The sequence below is a fragment of the Mus caroli genome, chromosome 1 (assembly GCF_900094665.2).
Source record: "Mus caroli chromosome 1, CAROLI_EIJ_v1.1, whole genome shotgun sequence".
Lineage (NCBI taxonomy): Eukaryota > Metazoa > Chordata > Mammalia > Rodentia > Muridae > Mus > Mus caroli.
This window is the reverse complement of record NC_034570.1, coordinates 121,828,285-121,845,861: the sequence shown is the minus strand read 5'-3', so window position 1 is coordinate 121,845,861 and position 17,577 is coordinate 121,828,285.

The following is a 17,577-nucleotide window of genomic DNA, read 5'->3' as shown; positions in this document are numbered from 1 at the left end:
AGCTCCTTGGATACTTTCTCTAGCTCCTCCATTGGGGGCCCTGTGATCCATCCAATAGCTGACTGTGAGCATCCACTTCTGTGTTTGCTAGGCCCCTGCACAGGGTCCTTTCAGCAAACGCTTGCTAGTGTATGCAATGGTGACGATGACATTTTCAAATGAGCATTTCATTGTCCAGCTCTCCTTTTGAGCATATCAGAGATTGGAGTGACTGCCATGAGGAAACAGATATAGTTCTGTCTGTTGATGTCCTTTCTTTTTCTAATTTGGCAGAAATTATTGGTGAATAAATTCTTACTGTGAGCAAAGAGCTTAAATCCAGAGCCTTACATTTTGAGGAATGAAAAAAACCCAAATAGTTTTGAGTTGTTCCTCACAAAGATTTTATTTCTCTCAATTTGTTAGCTAAATTTTCCCTATCAGAACTGTCAAAATACCAGGTACCTTTTCTTCTTACTAATCTTACCGATTCTTGCATGTAGCCTTTTATGTAACAGAAAGGCTTAACATACTGAGAAAATAAACTCCAAATGTATAATTTACTAATGATGCCAAGAACCTGTAGTGTTTGCCTTTTCAGTACAACATACAGAGATATGTTCATCACTTCTAAGAATGTGGAGTAAATCCCACCCAAATGTTTGACTTCAATGGCATTGAATCATGACAATGAAGACACCTACAGTCAAAGCTGCTTTGATTTGTTCATGAAACGACCAGGCTCATTGTCACCCACTCTGGTAATCTGCCTGGAGAGGTGGATGAGCTATGTCTTCTGTGTCACTGGTCTGTCTTTGCATTGTCATCCCATTGGGATCGCCCCTGAATGCATTCATTCTTTAACTTCAATGCTTTAGATTAACTCATGAGCTCATATCAGCCCAATAAACTGCCTCCTAGGGAAACATATCACAGAAGGAAATAGTAAGAGTTCAAATAATTCCCGGCTGCTCTTAGGAGATAAGATATGAAGAAATGAACAGAGAGCTGGCTGTAGATTGAACAAGAGATATCAATTACACAAAAGCTATTTTAGGAAGTGAACAATCTACTAGTTTCCATTTGGGTTCAAGTTTAGTAACTGATGTAGCAATTCACTCCAGCAAAAACTTGGAGGTTTGTTTAGTTTCCTGTCTTCCAGAAACACTAGTTTTGGACCATATATTGTAGTGTGAAGCCAGTTAAGGGTGGAATATGAAAGCAATTTTTGCTTTCACTTTTGAGCCTTGCTGGAGATTTCTTAGTCACAAGAAGGCTGTATTCAATGGTAACTACAAATACACAAGAAAACAAATTTATATTCAGAAAATTAAAAAGAACAACATTGAGTGAGGCATCCATTCTTTGATTCTGCTTGTTGAGATCTTGATCCTAGTTTTGATGGGCAGTTAGAACTGAGTCTCATTAAGCCCACCATCTCTTTGTATTCTATTGCCCCCTCATTAACACACTATGCTGCTTACCCCATCCATGCTGGACACCAGAATCTTAACTGTCACTTTACAAGCTGCTGTCCATTCATCTTGCAGTGGAAACAAAAAGATCTCTTTATCTGTACAATATTTGACAGGATGAAGAAAAGACAATAGGAAGTACAGAACAGTTAATTTTCACATATAATGAGCTCTCAAGGAATCTGATGGTTTTGATATACATTGATAGGTCCAATAAGTATGACATTAATACTCTGTAGTATGACAAGACAAGGGGCGAAAGTTGAGCTTCTCTTGTTTCTTTATTGGGAAATTCTACAACATCTGCTCCCTGACTCCACACCCCCAGGATTTGACTCCCTCCACCCCCATAGCATTTTAGATGGCCTTCAGCAACAAATCTCTGCAGTATCCTAGTTTTAATCCCATGTTCTCTAATGGGTGCCAACTTTCTGTTTTCATTTTATCACAATAGCTGTCAGCTGCTGCAAGTCCTGCTCCCTCCTTGATGCCTGGGGCTCTGCATGATGTCACTGTGGTCTACCTTTGGGGTTCTCTGTGAGATGGAAAAGGGCTTTTTAGAACTTCAACTGTGGAAAAATCATATTCTGTTCATCAGCATTACACCAGCCTTGTAGTCTTTCTCAGCTTCAAGGTAGTATGGATTGACATTGTGCAGTCTCCAACTGTCCAGAGGTAGATGAGGGCAATCGACAAACTCCATATATACTCACAACCAAAAAGTCAGTTACATTAAGAATAAATTCTGCCACACATATCAACATTTATTAGCAGCCATATCTACAAAATAATGTTTTTCAATCCATTGATTATAAGTCTTCTTTCTATTCTTGTTCCAAACCCCCCTAAATAATCACTAAATGTAGAGGGAGAAAGGCCTTGTATCCACAGGTAAGCACTGGATAAGCCAGGAAAGTTAAACACTCAGCTCATCTATTCAAATGAAAGACTTGGCTAACTGCTCTTCCTGGAGTCCCAGGGATGTAGGTTTACCTCCTGGTGATCCTTTGACTTTTTATGAGGCAAGCTCTGCCCATGTTGTCCATTTTTTTGTTTTTCCTTACCTCGCACCCTTTCTCCCTAAATCTTGAGCATTGCTTTTAGACCATAAAACTCAGTCTCATGAGTGATGTCTCTTGTGCTTTACAATAGCCTAGGTGACCTCTTTGTTATCTTAGGGCAAGGCCAATCAGGTATTATGCTTACCTCATTTACTCTTTGTAGATACTTATTCTAAGTTAACAAGAAACCATCTTATGGTTTTTTATGAAGTACTTTGCTAAGTACTTCAATGTAAACATATCTTAAGCTTTCCTGTACTCATCGAGTTAATTGTTATTTGAATACTTTCTTCTGAAATTGGGCTATGCTTAAATATAGATAAAGTAAAACGGCCTGGGCCAGACTCTAGAAGTCCTGTTCCAGCACTGGTAACAATAAAATTGGGCTGAGCTGAGTTCCATTCTTACCTCACCCTGATCATTTCCCCTGCCTGCTGTAAAGCTTGTAGGGAAATCACCTCAAGTTCAAATAGATGTGGTGCCATCCTAGAGGCCATGTATATCACAGTTAGAGAGCATGTCCAAATATGGAGACAGGTGGTTGCGATACTTAACTTTGCTTGCCAACCTGATTAGACCACAAAATGAGATATTTGGTCAAATATTATTCTGTATGTTTCTGTAAGATACTGTGATGCATTTAATATTTAGATTAATATGCCAAATATAGCAGATTGCTCTCTGATGTTGGTGAGGCTTTTCCATTCACTGGAAGATTTGAATAGGACAAAACCTTAGCACTCCCCTAGATAAGAGACAATTCTTCTGGTTTTTGTTTGTTTGTTTGATATGAGGCATTGTCTTTTTTTTTTTTTTTTTTTGCCTTGGGAATAGACAAGAAATATATCTTCTTCTTGAGTATCAAGCCCAGCAACTACAGACTCAGAAATTTCACAAATTTTGTAGGTCTGTCTGTAATCATGCATACTTCTCTTTCTTTTTACTGTTTTATTTCACAATACATGCATGCATAAGTAGACATCTATGCACTCACACATACATGAACTCTTCTACTCACATATAGTGGGTTTTGTTTCTTTTGATAACACTAACTAATACAGTTATAAAATACAGGTCTGATTTCTGAATCCAACAATCTGCAGTGTTAAGCCTGTTGTGCTTGTGAATTCTTACTCTTTATTTGCACAATGATTTGGAATGGAACATAGTACCATAAACAGTTGTTAGTGGGGTTCTTCTACCAGAGACTACTCACACAATCTATAGCCAATTGCTCACATAATCTATAGTCAATTGCAAGTCTTTATTCCAGCTTGCTGGGACTTTACTCAGGTATTCAGAGCTCATGTATAGCCCTGAATGTTTAGAGGGCTTGTAAAGGCAAAACATACATTGGGTTATCTTGAACAACAGCTGCAGGGGGAACTTTTACACAAGCAAGCAATTTAACAGAAGCTAAGATAAGCAGTTAGTTGAAGGGGGAAGTCAGCACTAGCAGTCAGTTTAACAGAAACATAGATTAACTAGCTGGAGTAGCTTGACCTCAGGTTCTTAGAATAACAACAGAGTTGGGTAATTTTTCACTAAAGGAGATTGAATTCTAGCCAAACCTAATGTGGCCTTAGCAAGAATATAAGACAGAGAAACCTCTGCACTGCCTTTCTCTCTCATGAAATAACTAGCTCTGAGTTCAAATTGTCTTGCACAAAGCTCATGTCTTGATGAAAAGACATTTTATCTTTTGCATCTTAACACTTAAGGGCTCTGATGTTGATTAGAGATGAAGACAGGTGAAGTCCATGGCTTTAGGAATTTTAAGTATTTACCAACTGTTTCAATTGTACATTAACACATAGTTGTAGATATTTAAAGTCAAATATGGACAATATAATTAGCTGGGGCCAGTGGATGGAATTCTTCCTGCATAGGCTGAGAATTTTCCTTAGGATCACCACTAAGAAAGAAGTGTCCTTTATTCTCATTATATATTCTGTATTATAAGCCTGTGCAAGAAATATGATCCTTCATATTTTACATAAGACCAAACCATCATACTTACATCCTATTATCAGTATTTTTTAACTTAACATGATATATTTTTACAGGTTTGTGTTCAGAACTTAGATCTCACAAGCTTTCCGAAAGGTGTGCTATTCCATTGCCCAAGGATAAATGTATCTTAAAATTCTTTTCTGGAAGCATATTTCATGGCTTTTGGATTCTTAAGAATTTACAAACCCACAGGCACAGACCAGATATCCTATCTATGTCACCCCACCCGCTCAGTCACATAGCTCTTTATAATGAACCTTAATGCATATCTAGTCCTAGAAAGTCTTCTAAGTTTGTTTATTTTATGTTTGAAATATGATATAACACAGAGCTATCTTTTCTGTGAAGGACCAGTGCATCCATGAGCTTGATCAGGGATGCATGCTGGTCACTTGAAAGTGTGAATTCTTGTGACTCAGCTTGGAGATACCTCTGGGGACTGACTTAGGCTGTCATTAATCATTCACTAACTGCACTCATTTGCAGCTTCAGTGCTAGCAGCCAATTTAAATCACAAAGAGATGAGCAGATAAAAGAAACTGTTTCAAATCAAAGACCACTTCCTAACAGGGTACCTCTTCTATGAAGGTGGCACTTGTCACAGGAAAGATGCACGATAAAGGAGATTTCAGGTGTCCTTCCAGGGAGTAGCTGCTCCCCTCCCTAACCTCCTCATGTCTCACCAGGCTGTCAGGAAGCCACAGCTCCATTTTGATTTTTTTCTTCCTATTTAAAAAATTGAAAATATTTTTCATATGATATATTCTGAAGATGATTTTCTCTCCCTGTCTCTTCCCTACCTCCCCACCTATCCAACTCCATGCCTTCTCTCTCTCTCTCTCTCTCTGAAGTAAATAAGCAAAAACAAATTTTTAAAAAGTGTTTTAAAGGTATAATTACAATATGTATCATAAAGAAATTCACAGCCTCTAATTTGCACTGAAATCTGGGACATTTCCCTAGGATAGAATCTGAAATGGAATTCCTAGATACCTCATTCCCAGATTCAGCCAACTAATGTGCCAACTTTAATTTTCACAACTCTCATAACAGGTCCCTCAGTTACTGCTGCTTAACAGACTTCAGCTGCCTGTTTAGTTACAGCTCTGGAAGTAATTGTGTAAGCAGATGACATGAAAGTCCCATGAAATGGTTAAGGGAGAGGCTCTCATTGTAGATAGGAGATAGAGAACAGCCAGAGCCATTTGGACAAATCTAGAGCAGAGAGAGAAAGAAGACTGAACATGATTAGCAGACTGTATGTGGCCAGGGCTATCTGCAGGAGAGGAGAAAATAGCAGGGATAGAGAATAAAAAAACCCAGTGAGGGAGAAACAGGAGCAGGGCAGAGAGACAACATAGCACTCACAGCAGAGCTGTAAGGATGAGTGGCTTGCGGGTGGGGTGGGAAGCCCACCAGCTGGAGGGAGCTTAGTAGAGACGAGGTAAGAAGGGCTAGTCTGCTAGCATGGACTTTGAAAAGTGGAACAGGTACCAGTGATACTGAAGGGGGCCTGGAGGCCAGCATGTGCTTTGATATGCCCATAGATGGCAGCCATATGTCCCTTCTGCCAGAGGTAAGGGAAATGAATCCTTTTGGTAGAGGGGAACCAGCTTTAGGAGTTCCCAAGGAATGCCGACTTTTGTTTAACTACCATAAACCATTCTACAGCCCAGGTTGAGCTCACTCTGGATATTTGGACTGCCTTTTGGAGTTTCCTTTGTACCTGACAGGAATAAACCAACTGGCATCTTTTCTAGTGAGAATCTAGTTCTAAATGGTTCAGTCAGTCAGATTATCACAACACTCTCTAAACTCGGCCGTTGGATGAGGAAGCTTGTCATTAGTAACTCACTCTCCATCTGAGTCACATTGGAGTTACTGTGCTTACCCGTGCCATGTTTGAAAGGCCATATGAGTCAGGTGGGCGTGTTCTACTTTTGCTCCGTAACCTGAGTTCTCAGAGAGCTCAATAAAAGGTGGTAGCAAAAACAAAACAAAACAAAAACAACAAACAAACAAACAAACAAAAGGCTTGAAGCACAATTTGGGTGGAAAGATGTCTTAAAGGCTTCCATGGGATGCAGAAAAGCATTCAGAGGCAGAAGATAAATGACATAAAGACCCACCTCCTCACTCTTCCCCGCCTCAATGGGTGGAGCTTGGATCTTCTCTACTTAGGCCCTAGGGTCTGTGATAAGGAAGTGCAAATGTGGTCAATGTGGAGATACACAATTCGGTAAGTTCTAATTGTCTTGCCAAGCTTTATAAGGTACATGTACTGGCTAGTTTTGTGTCAACTTGACACAGCTGGAGTTATCACAGAGAAAGGAGCTTCAGTTAAGGAAATGCCTCCATGAGATCCAACTTAAAGGCATTTTCTCAATTAGTGATCAAGGGGGAAAGGGCCCTTGTGGGTGGGACCATCTCTGGGTTGGTAGTCTTGGGTTCTATAAGAGAGCAGGCTGAACAAGCCAGGGGAAGCAGGCCAGTAAAGAACATCCATCCATGGCCTCTGCATCAGCTCCTGCTTTCTGACCTGCTTGAGTTCCAGTCCTGACTTCCTTGGTGATGAACAGCAGTATGGAAGTGTAAGCCGAATAAACCCTTTCCTCCCCAAATTGTTTCTTGGTCATGATGTGGGAATAGAAACCCTGACTAAGACAGTACACATGCTAAAATTTCTAGGCAGAAGCCTTAGGCTTCTCAACTATTTGGAAATCCATGTGGCCTCTCATTTAAAGGTACTCTCAGCCATCCTGCAGCTGGGCTAACATTCCAGTGATTGAGGAGGGGGAGCAGAGCAAATGGTATGGAGTAGCTCCGATTTCCCAGGCCATCATTTAGTGAACCTAAATGGAGAGCTCTGTGTGGTTTCTCCTCCATGCCTTGGTCATTAAGAGGCGACTTCTGGTAATCTAAGCCATAGATTCAAATTGTAGTTCTGCCACACAGAGTGTGGCTTCTGATTTCTCTCTGCTTTTGTGTACTCAGTCAGAAAGTGAGGTGGCAAACCTTGTTGCAAGGCACGATGTGAGGGACATATGTAACGAGAGATTACACCACTGCCCAGATACATGCCACCGCCAGCATGACCCTCAAATGCACTGTGCAGTTTCTCACACCTTCCACATCCCACACGAAGCTGTGCTGAAGAAAAAGCCTCTTCAAGTGTCTGCTTTCTCTCAAGTCTGGGAATTTGTGTGATGATATAGTGTCTCTTTAAAATGAGGGGCTTGAGTTCTGAAGACAGGCAGGAAGCCGACAGAAACTTCTAGGGCTCGGAGGCACCTGTGTGGAGAAGTTCCCTCAGGAGTAACATGCTGCCGTGCAGACAACCTGGCAATGATAGCTGGGCTTGTTCTCATTCTTTCTGGATCTAACAGAAGCAACAAATGTTCCTCAGCTCTTCTTTTGATGTTTTTGAGAACAGGCTTCTAGAGAGTTCTAGGTGACACAACAGTATTACTCCATAACGCTCAGCTACTTCCTGATACACATTAGAACGTAGCTTGTGTATCACAGCATAACGCTAAGCTGTTCCTGTAGTAAGAGGGATCAGACAGAGTCTTCTATTAAATTAATGAAGAAACAGCCTTGCGTCTGCAGTTTGATTATCTATTCAGTTTTCGCCATCCTCATATTCCTTTCAGAATACAGGCTGTGGGAGCTGTTTCCTTTCTTTGAGCTGAAGCAGACTTGTTATATTCACTTAGCCACTAGGTGGCATTTTTATGTCAAGAAAACCCCATTTACTGTAGGGAAATGACCCGGAGGTCAGAAACCGTAAAATGCCCCCAGAACGCGCTAAAAGATTCTGAAGTTATGAGCGAACCATGGAATAATGTGGAGGCCCTGTTTCTCCTCCCCCACCCCCCACAAGTTTACCTGAGGAGGCTGCGTAGGAGCAAGATCCATTTACTACAGAAATCATCTCGAAGACGGTGAATCACAGTGACAGTTTTATTTAGTTCCCCTTCTAATTGGGACAGACCTGGAGGAAGAAGGTGCAGGCAAAATCGTGATCTCAAAGCTCACTGGAGAATTAGAAATTAATTTTAAGGGAACCAGCCCTTCCACAACTTCACAGCTTGTCTGGAGCAGATGTGGAGGACCAAGCTTTAGATCTGAGACAGAACTAAGATATGAAAAATATTGGGATCAAGAGGGTTTTTCTTCGTCCTTTTTTAAAAAACCATTTTGTTAGCAATATTCCCTGTAGAGAACACTGCCCAAGACTAATTATGTATTTACTAAAAGCAAATTAGTCATCAGTTATTGTGTTTGGTCATTAAACTATTAAAATAGTTCTTCACATTTCCTACAATTTCAGTAGGAAGAATGCAAGCAGATGTGTGTGAGTACATGAATGTATGCATATCTGTTTGTGCATGTGTGTGCATGCATGTGTGCATGAACATGTATGGGCATGTGACATGTATGCATGTGTTCATATCGTGCATGTGCACAAGTGTTGGTGTGTGCATGTGTGTGTATGCATGTGTGTGAACATGTGTAAGTGTGCATGTGTGTGTATGTGTAGTTGTTTTGTGCGTGTGTACGAAAAGAAAGAAAACTGAATCTTTACAGTTGTATTCTAAAAAATCATAAAATGAAATCATTGATTAAATAAGAAGCACACAAAGGCAGACAAAGGTAAGATGTCACATAAAAGCAGAGAGGAGAGGAGGAGAAGGAGATAATGAGATGCTAAGGAAAACCTGGGTTGGAAGTTAGGGCAGGAACTAAAAGTAGAAGCCAGTCTCTAAACTGTTCATGGGTGATATGCTAAGGCAATAGTTCCCTGAGGGCATGCCTTTGTTAAAGGACTGAGGGAAAGAGAGGATGGCTACTTCTCTCAAGATTAGAGAAATAAAGGGGGAAGAAGATCTTGCAACTCACACCTAGAGGTGCTGCAGGCAGTCATGAAGACAGAGCTGGAAAATGCCTGGACCCCACTCAACATGCACTTCAGTTTCTTTCTTTCTTTGTTTGCCTACAACCTTGGAATTTAGTACCTGAATTTTTTCCTTGGCTGCAGGTAACTTAAGTAAGTTTGGATTTCTGGTTTGCACGTACAATGGAAGGTTCCCATGTCGAATTTGCAGGCCCACATCTGCTGTTTGATGGTAATCTGCACCCAGGTTCTCCTACTGTCCTTGCTTTCACTTCCTGGTAAGGAGAAATCTGTTCTTGTTCAGTCTCCATGCTCTGTATGAGAGGGAGGGAGGAGGCAACTGTGAGTTAAACTGCATGGACCTAATGCACACACCTATCTTAAGGAGCCTTTCCTCGGCTGGGTGTGATGCTCTACTACTGTAATTCCAGCATTTCAGAAGCCGAGGTGGAGCATGCTTTCCAGGCCCCTAAAGAGTAGAGGGGCATCTAGAGGTAGGTGGAGCTTGTGCAAGGGCTGGAGCTAAACCTGGAATTTGGGCTGTGTCTTAGTCAGGGTTTCTATTCTTGCACAAACATCATGACCAAGAAGCAAGTTGGGGAGGAGAGGATTTATTCAGCTTACATTTCCACGTTGTTGTTTGTTGTGATCATAAAAAGAGAAAGAGCTATAAGAATATATTCTGGTGGGGTGTGGGGGAAGGGGGTGCCTCAGTGGACCCATACCAAGGCATCCTTTCCCCCTGAGGGACCAGACACACCGGCATAGTATAGAATAGAGTTTATTTAGGGCATAGGGAGGGAAGTTAAGAGAGTAGCAGAGGCAGAGAAAGGCCCGAGAAGGAGAGAGTAGAGAAGTAGAGACCATGACCATGTGGAGGGAGGGGGGAAGGTGATGGGGAGAGAGGGGGAGCAAGGGGGGAAGAGGCAAGGAGACCATGTTTTCTTTCTGTAAGGGAAAGAGACTCTGTCCAAGGCCACAGCTATTCTCAGAGTTGCACAAAGGGCTTATCTGTTCTTGTAATAGAAAGAAAAATGTTCCAGCCCCTTGGAAAACATTGGGAAACAAGAGTTACTTGATCTAGCATGTGTCCCGCTATCATGGTGTTTCTACTCAGCCTGGTACAGAGATAGTGGGCAGAAAATCACAAGTTTTAGCTCATCGCCTTTAGACATATTCACCAAGAGTGTCCAGTGATGCACTTTTGGATAATGTGATTTGAAGAGTTGGTTTCAGTACCACTTACAGCCCTGGAAGAGTAGAGAATAATGTAGATGCCCGGGGAGCTGCTAAAAACAGAAGATCAGGCTGAAGTAGCACAAAGAATTTTAGGGGCTATTAGAATCTCTGGACATACTGGCTGGTAAAGGCAATCTCCTGAGGCTGGGTTGTAACCATAGGGTAATAGATTATAAAACTCATAAAAAATTACCTATAAACCATCAGTAATGGTGATGAGTCATATAACCTACCTGAAGGGACTCGAGTGGACAATTATAAAGGCGTCCACTGGGGTCAGTACAGCAGAACACAAGCAGGATTTCAGCTCAGAGGTGGAAAATACAGTGGCATACCAAACAGAAAGGACGTCAGTGAAGAACATAAGTACTGAGAAGACAAACTCACTAATGAGGTTCAACAGTGGCTCAATCAGAGGGAAGGCTCAGAAGGCTAGAACATCCTGCGTAATAAAAAGGTCAACCTGAGACTGAAAGAAATGTGAGGGATGTCATGTCCAGGAATAATGCACACATTATAGAAATCTTGCAGGGTGAAGACAAAGTAAAGGGATCATTAAGATTATTTAATGATGACTAGAACCTTTGCATCCTGGGAAATGAAATGGTTGCTCAGCTTGCCAAAGCCCAAAGCATTCCAAAAGATTAGTCAGCATTCTTTGGGTGACCGCTAAGGCTGGCATGGTAGTACTATGCTACTCTGAACCTTGCTTCCAAGGTCACATCTTCTTTTCCTTCTATTCCTTAGGATCTGTGCGAGTGAATTGGCCTCAGAAAGACAGTGAAGCATGATTTTATCTTCACCACATCTGCTCAGCACACTTCATTGTGTAAGGTGTCCTATTTACAGATTCCAAGGACTAGGAATGAACATCTTCAGAGGCCACCGTTCTGTCTCCCACAGACCTGATCTCCTACAGGCTTTGCAGACTAGTTTGCTGGGATTATGCATTGCGCACATGAGCTTTTCATAATATTTTGTAGTGATTATTTATGAATTTCCAATTATGAGCCCTGAGCACACTCACTTCCCAGTCCTCCCAGGTCTGTCCCCTACTCTTGTGACCTCCCACCCCTAAAAAAGAAGAATAAAAAGAAAAAGAAATCCAACGAGTCTAATTTGTGAGTAATACTTATTCACTGGAGCATGGTGAAACTTCTGCTAGCCAGCCCCTGAAAGAAAACTGAGTCTCCATCCCCTGACTCCCAACAACCCTGCCATCAATTGTGGAGAGCTACACGTCACCATCCATATCACAGTTTTTAAGAGTTCTCTTTGGTGGCTGTCTCAGCTGTTACTTTTGGAGAGTGGGGTTGAGGTGGAGGTAGCTGTTACAGAAGCCTCCTATGCCCTTCTTTCTCAACTGTGAGTTAGAAGACATCAATACCATGGCAAAAGTAGCTTCCTTACCCTTTACAGTCAGCTGGAGCATGAAACATGGACTTATGCATCGTCTCCAGTGTCAGCATGTGCCATGGACCTGGTGGAACCACAGGTGGAAACACAGACCAGGGATATCAACAAGGCCCTTTGCCACAGTACAACCATGAACCTAGACATGGCCCTTGGAGGCAGCATAGACCATGGATAGCCACAGGAACCTCCAGCTTCAACACAGCCTGGGGCAGTGAACCACAGATACCAAAGTGGCCTCCAGGGGCACCACAGACCCTAGAGGTATCTTAAGGAGGTCCAATCCAGAAAAATTATACATTCTTCATCCTGGACATCCTATCCTTGTTCAGAAACAAGGTAATATGTTCGGGATGAGTTGGAGTGCAAGCTCCAGACAGCAGTACATCACCTGCAACAATGGTGGGAGGCAACAACATGCTTCCCTGTTCATTGAAGGCTTTGCTCACATCTATCACCACAGTTGCATCTCTAGTTCAGCCTTTCTCCACTGCTCACCTCTTCATTTCTCTCACTTTTCCACCTCTTCACAGAATGTTGTTGTAGTGGCATTGGAAACCTCAGTGTGTGTGCATTGCAAATGTTCATGGTGATGAGTCACTGGTCTGGTTCAAAGTTTCTTCCCTCTGAAGCACCATGAATACTGGACCATTACTGAGACTTGTTTTGGATATTCTGCAGCTGCCAGAGTCCTGCAGCTTTTTTTTTTCCGATTTTTTTTAATTTTTAATATTTTTATTACATATTTTCCTCAGTTACATTTCCAATGCTATCCCAAAAGTCCCCCATAGCGCCCCCCACTTCCCTACCCACCCATTCCCATTCTTTTGGCCCTGGCATTCCCCTATATTGGGGCATATAAAGTTTGCAAGTCCAATGGGCCTCTCTTTCCAGTGATGGCCGACTAGGCCATCTTTCGATACATATGCAGCTAGAGACAAGAGCTCCGGGGTTCTGGTTAGTACTTCATGTTGTTCCAACAATAGGGTTGCAGATCCCTTTAGCTCCTTGGGTACTTTCTCTAGCTTCTCCATTGGGAGCCCTGTGATACATCCAATAGCTGACTGTGAACATCCACTCCTGTGTTTGCTAGGCCCCGGCATCCTCTCACAAGAGACAGCTATATTTGGGTCCTTTCAGCAAAATCTTGCTAGTGTATGCAATGGTGTCAGCGTTTAGAAGCTGCTTATGGGATGGATCCCTGGATACGGCAGTCTCTAAATGGTCCATCCTTTCATCACAGCTACGAACTTTGTCTCTGTAACTCCTTCCNTGGGTGTTTTGTTCCCAATTCTAAGAAGGGGCACAGTGTCCACACTTTGGTCTTCATTCTTCTTGAATGAAGAATGAAGAATGACTCCTTCATGTACTCCAGCAGCTTGCAGATGGGTTGGATGTTGGGGTGGACCAACTTAAAGCCCTGGATCAGAGCCCATATGGTACCTGAGTTGGTCAGCTGGCAGCAGGACTCAGTGGGGCCAGCCTAGCTTCTGTGCACATGCTATTTAAGAAAAGTTTCCCAAGCATTCTGACCAGCCAGGAATATACAAATAAAAAGACTTAAATTCTTGTGGCTGTGGGCCTGTGTAAACATTTTTTATATATAATCCTCAAAATACAGACAACAAAGGCAAAAAGTGATAAATCGAGCTGCATTAAACTAAATGGTTTTTACACAGCAGAGAATTCAACAGAGTAAAGAGATAAACTGCAGAATGGGAGAAAGGTATTTTGCAGAGTATTCATGAAAAAGAGATTAATATTTCAAAAATATAGGAATCTCAGTCTAGTATCAGAAAAATAAAAATTCTATTGAGAAATGGGCACATTATCTGAACAAACATTTCTTAGTTGGAGATATACAAGTACCTGGCCAATAACTACATAGAAAACCTCAATGTCATAATCATTAGGAGAATTGAACTTGAAGTCATGAGAGAGCCCCTCACTTCAGTTGGAATGCTGTTTATTGCAAAGACAATGTGAGAATGTGGATCTCAAGAAAGAGAAACTTTCATGTATTTGCTATTCATGGGGGTGTGGGTTAGCATAGCCTTTCTGAGAACAAATGGAAGTTCTTAGAACTCTAGAGTTAGAAAGACCCAGATCTGAGACTATAAGCCAAAAGAAAGGAAGCCAGTCCATCAAAGAGGAATCTGCATCCTCGGGCTCATTGTGATACTCGTCGCAGTCAGCAAAGACACAATTCCGTATCATGTCCGTAGGTGGATGAATATAGTAGCATGCTGCCTACAGCCAGGGGACTATCATTCATCCATGAAGCCAGCTGTATCCATGTGGATGAGCTGGGAGAGCATTATGTTAAGTAGAATACATCAGGCTTAATAGGACAGGCACTGTTTGTTCTTGCTTAAATGTAAAAGCTTAAAGACTATATATAGAAGTAGAGATTTAGCGATTACTAGAGGATTTTGAAGATATTCCCATCCCCAGGAACACTGTAGCACTAATAGCAATTGCAAAGATATGAGAATAATTGTTTGCCAGTAGTTAGATGGATAAAGAAACCGTGGTGTGGACATAAACAGAAATCTTTTAAAGCCTTTCAAAAGAAAGGCATTCTGAAATGATACAGCTTTAGGACACTTTTCTAACTGATAAAGTCCACCACAGGAAGACAGACTCTGTATGATTCTGCTAATATGACATATTTGAATTAGCCAGACTAAAAAGTTCAGAGAGGATTGAGAGTTTCTGGGAGTAACAGGAAGAAAAACAGGAGTTAACTAAATGGGCATAAAGTTTCAATTACACAATGTGAATAAGATCTAAATGTCTAGTATGCAATAATGTGCTCACTTTATAGTACATTATGTTATAGATCTAACTATTTTTAAAAGAGTACTTATGTTAACTGCTTTATCAAAATAACGTTTAAATTTTAGTATTTGCTGAAAATGCAATTAAACATTTGCTAAAATCTTCATTTGTCTTTGCATTTGATAGACTTGAAATGAGGGTGGTTGAAAAATTGACATATACAAATATAAATAGGCAAACTATCTTTTAAATAAGAGCCACGTGTATAAAATATTTTAATATACCACTTGTATCAGGGGCATACATGTCCACAAACCTCTGGAAGAGTGAATCATTTGTAAACAGAATGCCTTGATTTTAAAACTAGTAAGAATCCTTATGTTTTGCAACTGAAACAACTCAGGCTATTATGATGAGCTAATGAATTGCTTACCTGCATAATTCTCAGTGGTCTCCTAATACAGTGGTTCTCAGCCTGTGGGTCATTTCCCCTTTGGGAGTCAAATGCCCCTTTCACAGGGGTTGTCCAAGACCATCAATAAAACACAGAGATTTACATTATGATTTGTAACTGTGGCAAATTACAGTTACACAATGAAAATAATTTTACAGTTGGGGGTTCCCACAGCATGAGGCACTGTATTAAGGGGTGGCAGCGTTAGGAAGGTTGGGACCTACTTTCCTAACATATCTTTACTCCAGTCCTTTTATTTTTAAGTCTGCTTCATGGACAAAAGTGATTTGAAGAACTCAAGCTGTCTTATTTTCCACACAGACAATAAGGAGATGGATAAGAGCAACTGCCCCTGGATGACTTTGTGCTATAACTAGCATGTAGCTCTTTTGGGTGTGTCACACTGGGAATAACACACACAAAGGATGTCATGAGAAAGTCATGGAGGAGAAATAGCATCACTCTACATAAAACCAGAGTTCTGTGTTTTATGGGAGAAATGGAGAGCAGATAACAATTAGCAATATTTGCCACAGCAATTTAAAAATACCGTGTCTATGCTAGCCAACAAGTCTCCACAAACAGGCAACTAGCTTAAGTACTTACTAGAAAAAGTAACTCCATTGTGTGTGTGCGTGCGCGTGTGTGCGTGTGTGTGTGTTTGTGTGGGTGTTGTGGTGTGTGTGTGTGCACACCTGTGTACAATGTGTTGTTGTTCAGGGATTGCCTCACAAACCACATGAACAACGATCTCAGGCAGAGATAAGTTTATTAAGTATATGATCCAGGACTGGTCGGCCAGGGCCATGGTCCAGGTTTGGGAACTGAATCAGGACCCTGAGTTAAGACCCTATGTGGTTTTTAAGCCCCCAATCCACAGGTATCTGTCAAGTTATTTCACCAATCAGGAGTTAGGGATAGGGAATTTCCTTAGCAAGATGTCTTCGTTGTACACATATCTTGCATCCATTGGTTGGTGTATTCAACTGTGGTAGGGAACTTGCCTTGTCTAATATTCATGTCCTAACTTGTCAACCAGGATGAGACTTGTCTAACATTCACGTCTTAACTTGCTAACCAGGAATTTCAGTTTCTCACATACATGTCTCTTTCTGCCAAGTACGATGCCAGTTTCCAGGGAGGTCTTGGGAACTTAAACTTTACTAGACCATTATTCAAAATGAAAATCTTATTCCAAATAGTTTTTTATATTGGTGCAGGTGTCTCTCTTATGTTGAGGTCTCTCTCAGGGGCAACTTATAAAGGCAAATGCGATAAATGCTCATAGGTGCAGGAAGTACTGTTGGGTGGCTGATTCAGGTCCAAGCTTATTGTGGGTAACTATACAAAACAGTTCTACTGACTGATATTATGATTGGTTTCCAAGGGTACAGAACATAACAGAATATCTAATCAGTCTTGGCATTAGGAAGTTTCCTAGTAACAGCAGAAACATATGAGAAAGTTTCCTTATAATGGCAGGCAATTCAGGTAACAGTTACCTAGGCCTTAACATTCCATTTAGGCCTTAATATTTTACCTAGGTCCTAATATGATGCATGCATGTGTGTATGTGTGTGTGTGTGTGTTTGTGTTCTCTGTGTGTGAGTTGTATGATGTATGTGAAGTATGTGTGTGATGCATGTGTATGATGTGTGTGTGATGTGTGCATGTGTATGTGATGTGTGCATGTGTGATGTGTGTGTGAGATGTGTAACATGTGTGTGTGTGACATGTGTGTGTTATATGTATGTAAATAAATCTTTTTGTCAACCCTAATCTAAATCAGATTCCCAAGTTCTCATTTCTCATTCACCGCATAACCAGCAGTAAGACCAAAAGTCTTTTAATTGAATACTACAAGGTATCCCTTAATTAACATCAAACATATTGAACAGCTAGTAAATGCTCTTAGGCACACCAAGGTTCTCCACACTCAGCAGGATAAAATTGCCTATAAACAATGGTTGCCAGGTTCAACTTCACAATGAAAGCCAGGGAAATGTAGTGTGTGAACTCCACAGGGGCAAAGGCTTGCTGTGTGTGGTCAACAGTGAGATGAGCATCAAGGAGAAAGGTCAAGCAAAACTCACCTTTATTCTGATGAGGTCCAGCATGCCGTATCTGCAGTTTGCTCTTCTCCCCAGGGTGTTTTCTTTCAACAGATTTTGCTCTGTGGTCTTTTGTGATCATGGATTCCCATATGCATTTGTAAAGAAAGGAAAAAAAACCCCAGAAATTTGTCTGCCTTTTAGTTTTGCAACA